Here is an 18,129-nt window from a genome sequence, read left to right as displayed (position 1 = left end):
GGCAGATTCCATGGTGCTAGAGATATTTGTGGTAGATGAAGATGCCATATAGAGTCTCTGGTGAACCTGAACAGTAAAGGTGAAGCACAAACCCCTAGGGTTCTGAAGTAAGTCCACCCTGTCTACCACAGAGAAATATATACCATTTAGAAAGAAACTGCATATTTGCTATTTGGTTCTGGTAGAGAATGAATGAGTGTCTGTCCATGGGACATTAATCGACTATGCAACCAGAACTTCCCTCGTGAACCGGGTTCTGTCAGACCCATAAGATTGGGCCGTCACAGCAGCAATCCATGGTATGATAGAAGTAGTGTATTTGGAATTAGATCTGAGTATGTCCAGAGGGAATGAGTAAGTTACTTGAACCAGTGCCCCAGTCCCTGTTGTTGCAATAAGGCCTCTCTTTCAGCTCACATCTGTGGCCTCATAAGGCCTTCTCTATGACTGGTTGACAGAGGAGGAAAAAGCCTGAGTCTGGTTCCTGTGTTGATGTGAACAAATAATGAATGACAGCTGCACTACAGGCCCAGCCTGAGGCAACTCTGAAATACAGTAGTAAGGAAAAATGCTTCAAGTTGCAGAGCTGATCAATCATCCACTTTGGGTGGAGACATAAATAAGCATATATATGGACTTCTGGGCAGTGGTGAATAGTTTGACTGGTTGGTCAAGTTGTTGGGAGAAGCAAGTTTGGAAGGTCAAGGCAAAAGGAGACGCATGTGGATGGACCTAAAGGCGTGCACACAGTGTGAGGATCTTTATGTCTCACAGTAAGGCTCATGAGAGAACATCTACTGAAAAAGAAGCATTAAACAAGTCAACAGAATGACTTTCTCAGTAGATGTCAGCCAGCCTCTGTTTTTGGAATACCAGCACTTGCACAATGCACCTATGAATGGAGTAATCATGATATCAGAGATAGAAACTACATATTGGACCAGCAACATGGGCTCTATCTTACCAAGACTTATTAGCTACTACCACTTGGTATCTTGAGTATCTTTCTGATCTTTCAGTACCAGAGGCCAATGCTAAAACCTCAATATGGTACTTGCCCTTGAAGAGACAAACCAGACATTTAGTGGCAAGTTGATTACATCCTGCCCTGTAGATTTAATTTTATCCTGAGTAAGGACTTACCTTTCTTGCCTGCAGTGCATCAGACAACTCTACTGTTTGAGTTCTCAAAGAAAGTCTGATTTTCCAACATGAGGTCCTGCATATTACTACTTTGCATTAACGAATTCACTTCATGGCAAAGGAGGAATGACAATGGGTGTGTCACTATGCAATCCACTGGTTCTATCATATGTCACATTACCCAGAAGCTGCCAGCCTAAAAGAGTACTAGCATAGTCTCTTGAAGGCTCAGATAAGGCAACATCTTAGATATGATGCCTATGATTTGGAGATTCTGTCCTTTAATGAAGCAGTGTATGTCTTGAACAAATCGTCATTATATGGTGCTCCATCTCCAACAGGTAGACTACATAGATATGGGGGAAATGGGTGGAAGAAGGAGTGGCCCCACTCACCATCATTTCCAATGACCCACTTGAAAACTTTAAGTTCTGTGGTTCTAGGTGGCCTGGTTTCTAGAAGGTGGCTACGTCTACCAGGGGACACTGTAAGATTCCTAATAAACTTAAAGCTATGGCTGCCACCTGGTGATTTGGGGTTTCTCATGTCAATAGAACAGCAGGTGAAGGAAGGGATTAACATACTGGAAAAGCTAACTTGACCATCATGAGTAGGTAGAGTTGTTATCCCTATATCCATTTGTTAACTGTGAATGGACAATGGACCTGGAAAGAAGGGGCTGAAGACCAGGGAGGCCAGTTATGTTTCTTCCATGTTCAGCCTGCCAGAGATCTTGAGCTCCTCAGGACTGATTCTGCCTCCACAGCAATGAGTTTAGAATATGGCAGGAAAGGAGGTCATCCTCAAGGTGACCTCCAGAAGCTATCTCCAGAAAGCACCACCGTGAAACATTCCCAACCATTACAAGGCCTGCAGAGTGGCTCCACTATCAGGGAAGGAAATGTGTTCATTAACTATGGGCCAAGAGGGAATATGGCAATTAGGCTCTGAATGTCACAAAATAGTGCTATAGGTAGCAGAGAGCTTGCCCAAAAGCCAAACTGAAGAAATTGTTCAGTGCTGACTGAAATGGCCACTTCTGTGGCTTGTGAGAATTTGACTTCATCAGCCAGCAGAGGAATCAGCTTGATGCATCAGAGATTTTTCAAGGCTCTATTGGGAAACTGGATTTTTTTTTTAACATCTTTATTGGAGTATGATTGCTTTACAATGGTGTGTTAGTTTTTCTTTATATAACAAAGTGAATCAGCTATACATATACATATATCCCCATATCTCCTCTCTCTTGCATGTCCCTCCCACCCTCCCTAACCCACCTGGACTTGAGGACACGGGGAGGGGGAAGGGTAAGCTGGGATGAAGTGAGAGAGTGGCATGGACTTATATATACTACCAAATGTAAAATAGATAGCTAGTGGGAGACAGCCACATAGCACAGGGAGATCAGCTCGGTGCTTTGGGAAACTGGATTCTTATTTTGGAATTCTCCTTTTTCTGTATCCTATTACTTGGCACCAAGTATTCCTCACTTTGTTCCATATTTGTTCAACGTTCCTTATATGCTGAGTGCCTACAGTGTGCCAGGCCCTGTGTGGTTCAAGTAGTGGTGAGATTGGGGGAGTGAGATTGGGGGGCCAGGATAAGATACAAGGTTGTGTTAGCCATGGCACCTTTCCTTGAGGAGCTTGAGATCCAGCAAGGCAGACAGAACTTTGATCAAAAACAGTGTAAAATTGCTAGAGTAGAAGTCTAAGCACAGCACCATGGGACTCCAAAGGAATAAGAAGCTGTTTAGCTGCCTGGAGATCAGGGAAGTCTTCACAAAGGAGAGGATACTTGAGCAGAGGCTTGATTAATAAATAGAAGCTTAAGGTTGAGAAGAGGAGAAAGGTCATTCTTGGCAGAGAGAACTGAGTGTGCCAAGATACCAAAATAAGAAATATGGCTGTATTTTGTGGGTAAGCGAGCCTTTGTGGGAATCTGATCCATTACAAAGTTGTGCAGGCTTGTTCTCTGCCTAAGAGTGCCTGGCCCAAGAGGTCACATAGGTGCCGATCCCCAGCTTACATTCTGCTTGTCAACTCAGACATTTTAGAAAGAAGCGGCTTCTTCCTAGAGAAAGGGGTTTTATTCTATAAGTTTTTATTATCAGTGGACCCAGTCTCTCCATTATTTTCCTTCTGTCTTAAAGCTTCATCTCAGAGTACGATGGTGAATGACCCCCCCCCCCAAAGATATTCTCAGACTCAAATCAGATGTCAGTGGCAGGATTTTCTTGTGAATCCTTGCCAAGACCTAGGGTTGATTGCCCTTGCTTTTTTCTTGAAACCCTGACACATTCTGGGGAAGGACAATCTGGAGATGTTCTCTTTGGGAGGCCCCCTGTGGCTTTGGAGAGCAGGGTGCCCAGGAAGTGCAGAGTGACTCAAGGGAGCCAAGGAAAGGGCAGGGAGAGAGGCAGTTGGTAGCCAACACACATAAAAAATAGTGCCACCCATGGTCCATAAATACATTTCATACTCAGTTAAACTCAACCAGTTACACCTGCTTCCTCCTACCCCCAAGTACACACACACACACACGCACACACACGCACACACACACACACACACACACACACACACCCTTTAAGGGAAAAAAAGGAAAATGAGGCAAAACTAGAAGCTGATGACCTATCTCACAGTATCTAGAGCAGTGGCGTCCGGGGCCGGGGGCCGAGGCCGCGGAGCTCGCGGAGGCAAGGCCGAGGACAAGGAGTGTCTCCCCGTCACCAAGCTGGGCCTCCTGGTCAAGGACATGAAGATCAAGTCCCTGGAGGAGATCTGTCTCTCTTCTCTGCCCATCAAGGAATCTGAGATCATTGACTTTTTCTTGGGGGCATCCCTCAAGGATGAAGTTTTGAAGACCATGCCTGTGCAAAAGCAGACCCGTGCTGGCCAGCGGACCAGGTTCAAGGCATTTGTTGCCATCAGGGATTACAACGGACATGTTGGTTGAAGTGCTCTAAGGAGGTAGCCACTGCCATCCGTGGGGCCATCATTCTGGCCAAGCTCTCTCTCCATTGCCCCCGTGCGACGAGGCTACTGGGGGAACAAGATCTGCAAGCCCCACACCGTCCCTTGCAAGGTGACTGGCCTCTGTGGCTCTGTGCTGGTGCGCCTCTTCCCTGCCCCCAGGGGCCCTGGCATCGTGCCCAAGAAGCTACTGATGATGGCTGGCGTTGACTGCTGCTACACCTCTGCGGGGGGCTGCACTGCCACGCTGGGTAACTTCACCAAGGCCAATTTGGATGTCATTTCCAAGACCTACAGTTATATCACTCCTGATCTCCGGCAAGAGACTGTGTTCACCAAGTCTCTGTATCAGGAATTCACTGACCATCTTGAAAAGACCCACACCAGAGTTTCCGTGCAGAGGACTCAGGCTCCAGCTGTAGCCACCACATAGTTTTCTATAAGAAAAATAAAGTGAATGAAGCTAGTTTAAAAAAACAAAACAAAACAAAAAAACTTTCCTTCTTTCCCTCACCCACTCTACCACTTTCCTTGGACTGTTACCAAGTTTGCTCTGGCAGTATTGGGGCTGGCTGCCAGCCTCTTATGCCTACTGGAGCCACTGTCCCCCTCTACCCCAGAGGTCACAACTTGTTATTGGTCTCTCACCACCAGTGCCCTCGACTTGGAGGCCAGATGACTTTGTGTCTCCTTACTTCTTTGTAAAGAGTCCCCAGTACTCTATATCCCAACTTCTGTGACTGTGATCAGTTCAGTTATCAACATGAAATCTGTTTCCTCATCTCTAAGACAGTAATAATGTAATAATAATAATATCTATCTCAGAGGGTTGTTTGTGAGAATTAATTGAGATTTTTCTGGGTAAAACACCCAACACAGCGCCTAGCACATAGTAAAAGCTCACTAAATCTTATTGACTAGCATCTATTTCACACAGATGCACTTCAGTCACACAGGAAGTGGACTGAGTAGGGACTTGAACTAAATTTTTATGACTTGGCCCAATGTATAAGTTCATGGGTATTTCCACTTATCCTAGAAGGGAACTTTGAATTTCTTTTCAACTTACTTTCTGAGTATCTACTATGTGTAAGGTGCTTGGGCTTGGCACTGGAGATAACGAGATGAATAAGACATTATTCCTGTCATTGAGTTCATTTTCTCATAGGGGGAGAATGGTGGCTGAGTGAACAATTACAGTACAAGGAGATAATGTTGTTATCAGTTGATGCAAAACTTTGTGGAAGCACAATTGAGAGACAATTGGTGTAAAGTGAGGATAAATGGAAAAATTCCAGCATGAGATGTCACCTCAGGTGAGTCTTGTCAGATGAGTGAGAGTGGTCTTATGAAGGGGAGACGTATGAGTGTGTAGCTGGTGGGAGTTGTGAACAGGACCCAAGTCCAGGCTAAGGGACTGGAACAAGTAGGATCTTAGTGGGGGAGAGTATTTAAGGACTGAAGCATGAGGAATGAGGCAGGACATGAAGTTAGAGAGTCAAGTAGAGGCCAGGTCATGAGAATTCTTAGACACCAGGTTATGGAACTTTTTCCTGAGAGTAATGGGGAGAAATAATTGGTTGCAAATAAGAGAATGACATAAATATTATATTTAGATATGACATTTAAAAAGACTCAGGTGGGTAAACCAGATAAGAGATTATTGTAGTAGTACAGGTTAGAGATGATGTTGGCTTACACTAAGGTAGTAGTAGTAGAAACAGAAAGTATATATCTGATAGGAGATATTTTTAGAAGATAGAATGGACAGGACAGGACTTACTGATGGATTGGATATAAGGGGTGAGGAAAAGAGAGAAATCCAGGGTTATAATAAGGATTTTGGCTTAAGCAATTGGGTAAATGTGGTGGCATTCAGTAAGATTGGGAACATAGAAATTTTCCCCTATCCTCTCCTTTTGCACCTGAGGAAACAGAGTCCTTCAGAGAGGAAGTCGTGTGAGGTTGCACAAAAAGTTAGGGACAAATGGCGGAACCTGGACTCATTTTTTATTTAGTCTTTGCTCAGTACTTTTTCTACTGCACCAAAAAGTTCCTGTGCTCAGCAGTCTTTGTACATTGGTAAGAGACAAATGAATCAAATTAGCATCAAAAGCCCAACATCAAAGCAGGGAGGGTAAATGGTTGGGTCATAAATCTACAGTTTTGTTAACATGACACATTAAAGAGAATTTATTCACTAGGCATTGATTTTTTTCTTTTAGCATTGGACTTGAAATGAATGATTTCATATAAAGCAAAACACACTACCCTTGGTATTTAATGAGAGAAGAATCACAGCCTAGTCGAGAAGAGAAGTGGTTCCTGACCATGAAGAAAGAAAGGCCTTGGTGATGAGGGAGAGATAGTTTTTATTCTCTAAGGAGTTTCAGTCCTCAGGAACCTCTAAGTCTGGTAAAGGAAATATTCATTCATCCAATATATATCTGTTGGGGACTTATATTCTAGGAACTATTCTAGGCTCAGTGGAATATGGGTCCCCAATAAAAATATATTGGATGAATGAATATTTAGTTGGGGAAATAGACAACAAAGAATACATTTAATATGTAAATAAAATATATAGTATGTTTTACTATATATTAATAAGTGCTAAGGAAAAATATAAAACAGGTGTTATGAACAAAACTGTGTCCCCTCCAAATTCATATATTGAAGTCCCAACCGCCAGTGCCTCAGAATGTGACTGTATTTGTAGATAAGAACTTCAAAGAGTTTTAAATTAAACTGGGGTCTTTAGGGTGGGCCCTAATCCATTGTGACTGATGTCGTTAGAAGAAGAGGAAATTTGGACACAGACATGTACAAAGGGAAGACCTTGTAAAAAACACAGGGAGAAGACAGCCATATATAAGCCAAAGAGAGAGGCTTCAGAAGAAATAAACCCTGCTTACTCCCAGACTTGTAGGCTCCACAAGTGTGAGAAAATAAGTTTCTGTTCTTTAACCCACCCAGTCTGTGGTACTTTGTTATGGTACCTCTAGAAGACTGCAGGGATATATACATACAGCAGGGGAAGGGGATAGGGAGTGCTGGAGTGGGACTAGGTTTTCAATTTCACCTAGAGAAGTAGGTGACATTTGAACAAAAAATCTAGAGGAAGTGAAGGAGCATCACACAGAGATATCTGGGGAAGAATGTTCCAGGCAGAGGAGACAGCTAGTGTAAAGACCTTGAAGTGGGGGTGTGCCTGGTGAGTTTGAGGAACAACAAGAGAAGCCAGGATGGCTAAAGTAGAGTGAGTAAAGTCAGAGAGTTAGTAGGTGGTGGATCAGATCATGTAGGGCCTTTTAGGTTATTGTATGGAATTTTATTCTGAGTGAAAATCAGATCTTGCCACTGTGGAAGACAGTTTGTTGGTTTCTTAAGAAGTTAAAGATAGAATTACCATATGACCCAGAACTTTTATGTACATACCCAAAAGAATTGAAAACAGAGATGCAAATAGATACTTGTATATGAATATTCATAGCAGCCTTATTCATAATAGCCATAAAAGGAAACAACCCAATGTCCAACAACAGATGACTGGATAAACAAAATATGGTATAGCCATACAATGGAATATTGCTCAGCCATAGAGAGGAATGAGGTATGGGTACATGCTACAACATGGATGAACCTTGAAAACATCATGATAGGTGAAAGAAGCCATACACAAAAGGCCACATATTGTATGGTTCCATTTATATGAAATGTTTAAAATAGGCAAATCCATAGCCACAGAAGACAGATTAGTGGTTGCCAGGGGCTGGTTAGAGGGCAGAATGGGGATTGACTATTTAATGGATATGGGGTTTCCTGTAGGGGTGATAAAATTCTACAACTAGATAGTGGTAATGATTGCACGACACTGTGAATGCACTAAAAATCACTAATGGTAAGCTGTATGTTATGTGTATTTCATCACAATAAAAAATACTTAGATCCAAAGAAGTATTTTGAATAAAGTGGCATGATCTGACTTACATTTTTAAAAGATCATTCTGGCTTCTCTGTTGAGAAGGAAAGTATAGGTGGGTGGCAAGAATAGAAGCAAGGAGATCAATTTGAGGCTCTTTAGTAATCAAATCAGGAGATTAGACAGGTGGATAGGAGTCTGGAACTTAGGGGAGAGGTCTTGGGAAGGAGATACTAATTTGGAAGTCTTCAGCATATAGATGATATTTAAAGCCATGAGACTGGTTGGGATCACCAAGAGATGGTTCTCCCATTTCATATAGACTTTAGTCCCTTACATGGTGGAACTTTAATTCCAATAGAGGAGACACAGTTTCTTTACAGTAAGAGGACTTCAACTTTTAACAGGAGATGATCTTCACCCTGGGGAAGCTTGTCTGTTGGGAGAAACTGTTGTTACCCTGATGTATCCCCAGTGTGATGGAGAAGCAATGGTCTCCTTACTCTAAAGATCTCCCAATATGACTAGGGAGACATTGTCCACTCACTCTAAGTAGCCCCCAGCCTTAGAAAAAAGCATTGCTCCACACCAGGGAGTTTCCCCCAGTCTAATGGGGAAGGCATGGACCCCACTCTGGACTCCCTAGTCCTTATGCCTGTAGCTCGGAGGAAGGGGCAGAGCAGCAGCAACAACTCACAGAACTAAAGTTAACAATGAAGAGATCCATGCATGTCACAGCCCAAAGCTGTATACCAGTTAATGTCCATGTCTGGGAAGAGCAATTAGAGCTCATTAATTGAGTTGCTGGTAACACTGCCATTCTCAAGGCTAATTATCTTTAATTGGAGTTGTCTACTTTGATAATAAGCATTCAGCCTCCTTCCATTCAGTTTAACAATGTTCCATGCACTATCCTAGACACTTCAGGGAATACACTTTAAGGAGCTCAACGTTTTGTCACGGGACCATCCTGGTACATAGATAACTCCAACCTAAGGCAGAAACTGATGAGTATGGTAGAGAGTCATATACTAGGGTTAGATCAGTACAAAGATACTTAAGGGGAGGGGAGCATTTGATGGAGCTTTACAGAGGAAGCAACGTTTGAACTGGAACTTAGGAGAATGAGTAAAATTTCCACAGGCATTCCAGGCAGATACAACAGCATAAGCAAGTGATTGGGGGTTGAAGAATACAGAGTATATATAGTTACTAATAAAAATATTAATTTATTTATCTCATTTATTCATTAATTTAGCAAATATTCACTGAGTACTTTTTATGTTCTAGGAACCCTCCTCAGTGCTTTGGATACTGCAGTGAGCAAAATAAATCCCCTGTCCTCATGGAGCTTTCATTCTAGACGGCTGGGATAGATCATAAACAAATAAGCAAATAAGTATGTAATTTGTTAGGTAATAATAAGTGTTTCAAAGAAAAAAGCAGAATAAAGGGGTAGAGAGTGATGGGGGAGAAGTTGCGCTATTTTATACAGGGTGGTCAGGGAAGTCATGTCTGCTAAGATGTCATTTGAGTAGAGACCTAGATGACATGAAGAATGAATTAAATATATATCTAGTGTAAGAACATTTCCAATGCAGAAAATAGCAAGACTCTGCGGCAAGAGTATGCTTGCTATATCCTGGGATCAGCAAGGCCTGAGCAACAGAAAGAACAAAGTTATCATTTACCTAGAAGAGGAAGCCTAGGATAAGGAATAGGCTTGGGATTTATGGAAGATCTGGAGTTTGGTTTAGGGCATTTTAAGTTTAAGATGTTTATTAGCTAGCCAAGTGTAGGTGTCCAACAGGAAGTTGGATATATTAATCTGTAGTTTAGGGGATACGTGCTTCTGAAGCTAAAAGTTGGGAAATTGATGGCACATAGATGATATTAAACATGATGTGACTGGATGATATCACAAGGGAGGAACTGTAGATGGAGACATGGTCTATGGACTGAGCTCTGAGTTGCTCCAGTGTTAAGCATTTGGATTGATGAGGAAGAACCAATAAAAGAGACTTGAAAGAAATGGTGAGTGGTGGTTTTTGTAAAAGTGAAGGCAAGAAGTAATGAAGCTTTGAATTACAGTTCTGGCAGCGGGGATGTATAAATAGGTCAGAGTTTAGCAAAGCATCATAGGAGTAAAATCATCAGCATTGGGCATGGGTGTGAGGGTGGACACACAGAGAGAAGGGCACAGAAAGCTTCCTGGGCATGATTCTGGCTCAGACAACTTGGTAGATTGTGGTGTCCTTAACTAATACAGGGGCTATTGTCAGGGAAGGGGAGAACTGGTTTGAGCAGAGGGAAGTAGAAGGAAGAGTCAGGGAAATGTTAAGTTCAATTTGAGACAGTTGAGTTTGAAATTCTTGTAAGGCATTCAAGAGGAAATGTCAGATTGGCAGTTGGAAATGCCAAGACCTAGAACCATATAAACGCTGACATTGTTTCTTCAATCACTAATCACTATGTGTCTATCACTCAGTCTCACAATGTGGTGTCCACTGATGGGTGAGGGTTGGAGGGAAAAGATATTTAGTAAGGAGGAGATTCAAATTTCTGAATCTACTCTGTCAGTAACTCTGGGACCTTGGGCTAGTTATATCGTCTCTCTAAGCCTAGGTTTCCTCATTCGTAAATGGGAGACAGTGTTAATACTTCATTGGTTTTCTTTTTGAGGATTAAATGAGTAATTGCATAGAAAAAATCTTGAGAGAAGTAAGTGCTTACAGAATTTTGATTGAGTGAGGCTACGAATGGATTAGTTTGAGCACTTCCCAGGAGCACAAAGGAACTCCAGATGGGGAGCTACAAACCAGGCAGGGCATGCCTGGGGCGCGAATGAGGAGTAGGAATAAAAAGGACCTTTCTGGAACTTCCTGGAAGCTCCCTAGAGATCCTAGAAATTTAGGTGGTGACCTTCAAGAAGGGCTGCCGGGAGGTCCCATCTCACTTGCATGCTTAGTCTGTCTTGCACATAGAGAGCATGAAACCAGCTGGAACCCCTCTCTTGTGGTATAGGGAATAAGTCCTCTGTGCCAACTTCCCCAGAAAGGGAGCTGTCTCTGGGGACTAGATGGAGATTAGATGGGGAATAAGGGACCAGGAACTCAGGGTTTGTAGGCAGAGCAACACTGAAGTGGGTTAGTGGTGACTGGGCAGGGGCAGATAGAGATAAAGAGGGAAAAGGTAAAAAGTTTTATAAAATCACAGCAATACTACATGAAATCAAGAGAAAGACAAACAGACAGCCAGACTGACTGACAGAGGCTGGAAATGGAATGAGAAGGTAATTTCCACTACAGTAGTGCCTGTCAAAACCTAGCAGAGGGCCTGACCCTCAGTAGGTAGGTAGGTAGTGAGTATTTGTTGAATGAATGAATGCATGAATGGGGCAGGGAGCAAGTTGGGAGGAGAGAAAGACAGGGACAAAGAATTGTATGAGTGGTAGAAGAGTGATTTTGTAACTGAAATCAATTCAACATTTATTGATCTCCTATTGCCTGCCAAGTACTGAGAAAATTAGAGCCTGGAGGCATTGCGCTGAGTCACGAATAGCTCTGAGCTCTAGTAGGCTGGCAGCTGTGTTAGAGAGCAGCATTGGAAAGTGGGCACTGTTATCAATTGCTGACATTCTGGATATTCCCCAGAATATCCTTACACTGCCTCCTTCTGGTGTGCTTAGTGTCCCTGCCCTTCTATAGGTCAAACTTTAGGAAACCCAACAAGCATGTTTTAATATGTTATTACCATACAAAACTGGGAAGAAACCTCAATTGGAATGTCAGGCACTAGAACCCTGGAACAAAGGTATCATCATTCCTATTTTAGAGATGAAAAAACTGAGGCTCATAAGTTGAATGGCTTGCTCCAGATCACACGGTAGCAAAGCCAGTGTTCAAACAGAGTTCTTTTTGCTGTTCAGTGCTCTGTCCTCTCTCTCCCGGCTGCCTTCATAAATTCTGCATACACGTAACCCCCATACCACCTTCCAAAGACTGGATAAATGAAAATGCAGACATCTGAAGGCAGCACATGTTGAACAGAGGCATATGCTGCACGGAAGAGTCTTGACTTTACATCAGGGACTCACATAAGAAGACTCTCAGTGCAATTCAATTATTATCTCATTATTAACTCATTCACTGAATCCCTCATGTATTCAACTATGGTTCAAACATAGCTTGATCTCATACTATGTGCCCAAAAGAGTTGTGAGTGTAAATAGAAGCAAGTCGGAAATGATGAGTACCTGGAGAACATTTCACTCCACTGGGTGATGGGGAAACCAAGGATAACAATGATAATAGCTAACATTTAATGAGTACTTACATTGTTCCAACTACTTCCCATGGCTTAACTTCTTTTATCCCCAAAATAACCCTATGAGGTGTAGGTACCACTATTTCCCTCGTTTCATGACTAATAAATGGAGGCCCAGAGAGATCACACAACTTGCTTAAGGTCACACAGCTGTGTGGCAGAACTGGGATTTGAATCCAGAAAATCTGACTCCAGAGTCCCCAGTGACAGTTCCTGGCTGGAATAAGTGCTAAATTCTCCATCCTCTTCTTTCACTCATTCTCACATTCCTTCCCCTCCTGTCAAAGAGAATCCCACTCCCCTTCCTGTATCATTCTCTTTACCATCCCCATGATTTTGTTTCTTCTGTTACCTTTGCCAGGGATGCTCTCCACATTGCTTTATCTTGCCCCATAAAAACTCTCCTTTACTGAAAATGGCAGTTCAGATGTTGCCAACTCCACCATGAAGCTTAACGTGAACCCCCCTAAGAAATGTGAAGTGAGCTCTTCCTCATTCTCTTCAGGATGCCATGATTTTGATTTAGATGTTTTGTAGCACTTACTATGTCCTGCTTATATTTTTGTTCTTATATTGTTGTTACTGTAATTTATCTTTACTCCTCATTGCAGTTTCATGAAGAGCTAGGACCAAGTCTGGAACCCTCGAAATGTTTGGCATGGTGCTTAGGGGTTGTAGGTGTCTGTTTGCATGGAAGTAAGTTATCTGATGCTTGGTTCCCCAGACATACGTGAGCCTCATGCAGTAAGTCTCAGTTCGTGAATATAAGTTACTTCTACCTACCTACCTTATAAAGGCATTCTTCACATCCTTGCTTCAGGCTACAGATAATGGTGTGGAACATGGTTGTGATGATGCAATAAAAGATAGCGATGAACTTGTTTTCACCTTGGAATGCCGGTGAATGACATTTAGGTACATAGAGGTGACTGCACCATAGAAGATGGCCACCAGAGCCAAATGGGAACTATAGCTGGGAATGACTTTGGGATGGAAAGGTGCATAGTGGAGGGCAAGTCAGGAGGGTCCATAGGAGATGAGGATGAACCTAAAGGGCCAAATCAGGCTCATGTACTGCCACCCAGCAGCAGCAGTTCACTGAGGCTAGTAGTGTAAGAGAATTTCAGATTTAGCACAGCCTGGATCTTACAGGTAAAGGAGGTACAGTAGAGTGGTGACATAGTGGACATGAGGATTCCACTGAAAGTGTTTACTCTTATCCAGTAGCTGGCCACCAGACCCATGGAGACCCTCTCTAAAGAAGTGGGTAACACAGAACATTACAGATAGCCCAGATTTAGGCCATGGCAGCCAAGTGGAAGCAGGGAGGAGGTAGTTTGTTACCTGGAGAAAGTAGTGGGCCAGGAAGAGAGTCAGGGTAGAAGGCAGGCCATTGGCCGGTATGTGTGGGCTGCTGCTATTGCAGTAGCAGATGTCCAGGAAAGAGAGATTGCTGAGGAAAAGATACATAACACGGCATGGTGCAGTTGGTTAAGCCAGATGAGGAGGATGAGGAGGACATTGCCAACTAGAGAGATAAGGTAGACTGACAGGGGCTTCCCTGGTGGTGCAGTGATTGAGAGTCCGCCTGCCGATGCAGGGGACGCGGGTTCGTGCCCCGGTCCGGAAGGATCCCGCGTGCCGTGGAGCGGCTGGGCCTGTGAGCCATGGCCGCTGAGCCTGCGCGTCCGTCCGGAGCCTGTGCTCCGCAGTGGGAGAGGCCACAGCAGTGAGAGGCCTGCGTATCGCAAAAAAAAAAAAAAAAGATAGACTGACAGTATGATGCTGAAGAAGAGTACTTGTACTTGTGGATAATTGGGTAGCGTCAGGAACAGTCATCACTGTAGAATTTTCTGTCCATTGTCTTCCCCAATGTTGGCTTTAGGGGGGAAATGATTATAGAATCATTTGGGTGCTGTCTGGACTGATGATCCCTTAGACCCTGACCATTTTACCGAGTCCATGAAAATGGTCACAGATTGAGTACCCTGAACACAAACTAAGTCCCTAACTGAGAGAGTTGTATCCAGTTAGGATTTGAAATACTTTTGCTCACATATTGCCAAGGTTTCTTCTCTAACCTTGTCCTCCCCTTGCAGATTTGGATACTACCGAAGGAATTCTGAGGGGGTGTGTTTCCTTCTACAACTTCTTTCTCCCAGGCCATCAAAGTGTGCAAGAAGGGAGCAGTTCCTTGGTGAAATGAATGCATGAGTGAATTAATGCGGAGACCTCTGAATTTTTTTAGGCCTTGTCTGGGGTCAGATGAATTTTGAGTACAGTCCATTATTATGAAAATTTTATTCCCCTTCCAAAGCCCACCTATCCTCATGTTGCTATTTTTTGTTTGGTAATTTCTACCTTCTTTTAGGAAACTTAAGATCTCTAAGGAAGCCACTGTGGAGGTGGGGAAAATGAAAAGAGGAGGATGAAAATATCAACAAACCAAACTGGCCAGCTCAATCAATTTGATTCAGATAGTTGCATCAAGTAATTGACAGTTACATTTGATTATTTAGGGTTGTATGGCCATGGAGACAGAACATTTTATTTTCAGCTATTCATTGTTGTGTAACACATAGTCAAGGACTCAAAAGGGAATGTTTCAAATTAAGTCATACTTAAGGCTAAGTTTGTAGTCACCCAAGTAACTACTTGATTCAATGATAAAAATGTCATTGAACCAGTTGTAGTGGTGGAGTATGGGCAGAACTGAAGACCTTGGCTTTCAACCTGTTCTTGAGTGGTGTGGCTGGAACAATTACAATTGACTTGTATCCTGCTTGAAGCCAGCAGGATAGGTGAAAAACTAGATTTATAAAACAAATGCATACCAAGTCTTTCTATTTTTTTCATTTTGAATCATTGTTCTCCTTTTATTTTGTTTTTTAAATTTATTTTCATTTATTGAAGTGCAGTTGACTTACAATATTATATTTGTTTCAGGTTTACAGCATAGTGATTTGATATTTTTATAGATTACACACCATACAAAGTTATTATAAAATATTGATTATATTTCCTGTGCTGCACATTACATTACTGTGACTTATTTATTTTATAACTGGTAGTTTCTACCTCTTAATCCCCTTCATCTGTTTCACCCCTCCCCGCAATCCTCTTCTCTTTGGTAACCATTAGTTTGTTCTCTGTATCTGTAAGTCTGTTTCTGCTTTGTTATATTTGCTAAGTTGTTCTGTCGTTCTGGGTTTTTTAAAAATTTCACATATAAGTGAAAACAGAGTATTTGTCTTCATCTGACATAATTCACTAAGGAGGGTATTTCACATAACTACAAGATTTCATTCTTTTTATGACTGGGTACATTTCCATTATATATAGGTACCACATCTTTTTTACTCATTCATCTGTCGGATATTTAGGTTGTTTCCATGTCTTGGCTATTGTGAATAGTGCTGCTATGAATATTGGGGTGTGTGTGGTTTTTTTTTTTTTGCGGTACGCGGGCCTCTCACTGTTGTGGCCTCTCCCCTTGCAGAGCACAGGCTCTGGACGCACAGGCTCAGTGGCCATGGCTCACGGGCGCAGCCGCTCCAAGGCATGTGGGATCTTCCCAGACCGGGGCACGAACCCGTATTCCCTGTATCGGCAGGCGGACTCTCAACCACTGCGCCAACAGAGAAGCCCGGGGTGTGTGTACTTTTTTGAATTATAGTTTTGTCCAAATATATGCCCAGGAGTGGGATTGCTAAACCATATGACAACTCTATTTTTAGGTTGTTTTTTTTTTTTCTGCCACGCTGCTCAGTGGGATCTTAGTTCCCCGACCAGGGGTCCAACTCGGGTCCCCTGCAGTGGAAGCACAGAGTCCTAACTACTGGGCCATCAGGGAACTCCCTATTTTTAGTCTTTTGGAGGAACTTCCACACTCTTTTCCATAGTGACTGTACTAATTTACATTCCCACCAACAGTGTTCTAGAGTTTCCTTTTCTCCACATCCTCGCCACTACTTCTTATTTCTTGTATTTTTAACCATAGCCATTCTGATAGGTGTGAGGTAATATCTCACTGTGGTTTCGACTTGCATTTACATATTAGTGATGTTGAGCATCTTGTGTTGCTAGCATCTTGTGTTGTATGTCTTCTTTGGAAAAATGCCTATTCAGGTTCTCTGTCCATTTTTAATAGGATTTTTTTTGATATTTAGTTATATGAGTTCTTTGCATATTTGGGGTATTAACCCCTTATCGAACAAATAATTTGCAAATATCTTCTCCCATTCAGTAGGTTGCTTTTTAATTTTGTTGATGGTTTCCTTCAGTGTGCAAAAGCTTTTTAGTTTAGGTCCCATTTGTTTATTTTTGCTTTTGTTGCCCCTTGCCTGAGAAGACAGATGCAAAAGAAAATTGCCAAGAAAGATGTCAGGGAACGTACTGCCTATGTTTTCTTCCAGAAGTTTTATGGTTTCAGGTCTTACATTTGTCTTTAATCCATTTTGAATATATTTTTCTATATGATGTGAGAAAATGTTCTAGTTTCATTATTTTACATGTAGTTATCCAGTTTTCCTAACACCATGTATTAAAGAGACTTTGCCCCATTGTATATTCTTGCTTCCTTTGTTATAGATTAATTGACCATATGTGCATGGGTTTATTTCTGGGCTCTCTACTCTGTACCATTGATCTATGTGTCTGTTTTTGTGCCAGTACCATACAGTCTTTTTTATTTTTAACATCTTTATTGGAGTATAATTGCTTTACAGTGGTGTGTTAGTTTCTGCTTTATAACAAAGTGAACAGCTATACATATACATATATCCCCATATCTCCTCCCTCTTGCATCTCCCTCTCACCCTCCCTATCCCACTCCTCTAGGTGGTCACAAAGCACCGAGATGATCTCCCTGTGCTATGTGGCTGTTTCCCACTAGCTATCTATTTTACATTTGGTAGTATGTGTAAGTCCATGCTACTCTCTCACTTCGTCCCAGCTTACCCTTCCCCCTCCCCATGTCCTTAAGTCCATTCTCTACGTCTGCGTCTGTGCTTTAGAAGTCCTGTGTAAGAAATCTTTGCCTAACCCAGGTCAATTTGAATTTCTCTAGAAGTGTTTTGGTTTTACATTTAGAATAGTGACACATTTGGAGTTAGTTTTAAAATATGGGTTAAAGTTCATTTTTATGCTTATGGTGATCCAATTGTTCCAGCATTATTTGTTGAAAATACTATCATTTCTCCATTGAATACCTTGTTACCTTTGTTGAAAATCAATTGATCATAAGTATTTTGGATCTTTTTCTATACTCTTTCCTATTTTGTTCCATTGATCTATATGTTTACCCTTTTGCCAATACCACACTTTCTTGATTACTGTGGCTTCACAGTAAGTTTTGAAAGCAAGTAGTGTATATGGTTATACTTAAAAAAGGGGCCCTTGTCTTTTATGAAATATTATAAAATATATGATGGCTGTGATCTGCTTCAAGATAGCTGGTGAGACAATTGGATAGAGGTGTAGAGGAAACAAAACAGCTGAGTTGGTCATTGTTGAAGCTAAGTGATGTGTAGATGGAGGCACATTCTCTCCACTTTGGTATGTGATTAAATTTTCCATAAAAAAAAGAAAGCAACTAGTGTAAATCTTTCAATGCTGTTCTTTTTCGAAATAGTTTTGGCTATTCTAGTCAATTTGGCCCAACATAAAATAGGACCCTTAAGGATTAAAACTCATTATACAAGACCTATTTAGAGAAAGGGTGATTATTCCCACTGCTTTTCCATTTAGCAGCCAAATTTGGCG

At 42.0% G+C, this 18,129-nt stretch overlaps 1 pseudogene; it reads left to right on the top strand.

Moving 5' to 3' along the window:
- The first annotated feature begins 3,544 nt into the window (after positions 1-3,544).
- LOC111169606 (small ribosomal subunit protein uS5 pseudogene) lies at positions 3,545-4,616 on the top strand (annotated as a pseudogene).
- The last annotated feature ends 13,513 nt before the right edge of the window (positions 4,617-18,129 follow it).

This window comes from Delphinapterus leucas, chromosome X (genome assembly GCF_059928025.1).
Source record: "Delphinapterus leucas isolate spDelLeu-1000000601 "Yukka" chromosome X, BTC_Dleu_Yukka2, whole genome shotgun sequence".
NCBI lineage: Eukaryota > Metazoa > Chordata > Mammalia > Artiodactyla > Monodontidae > Delphinapterus > Delphinapterus leucas.
The sequence above is the reverse complement of the archived record's forward strand: the minus strand, read 5'-3'. Positions and strand labels throughout refer to the sequence as shown.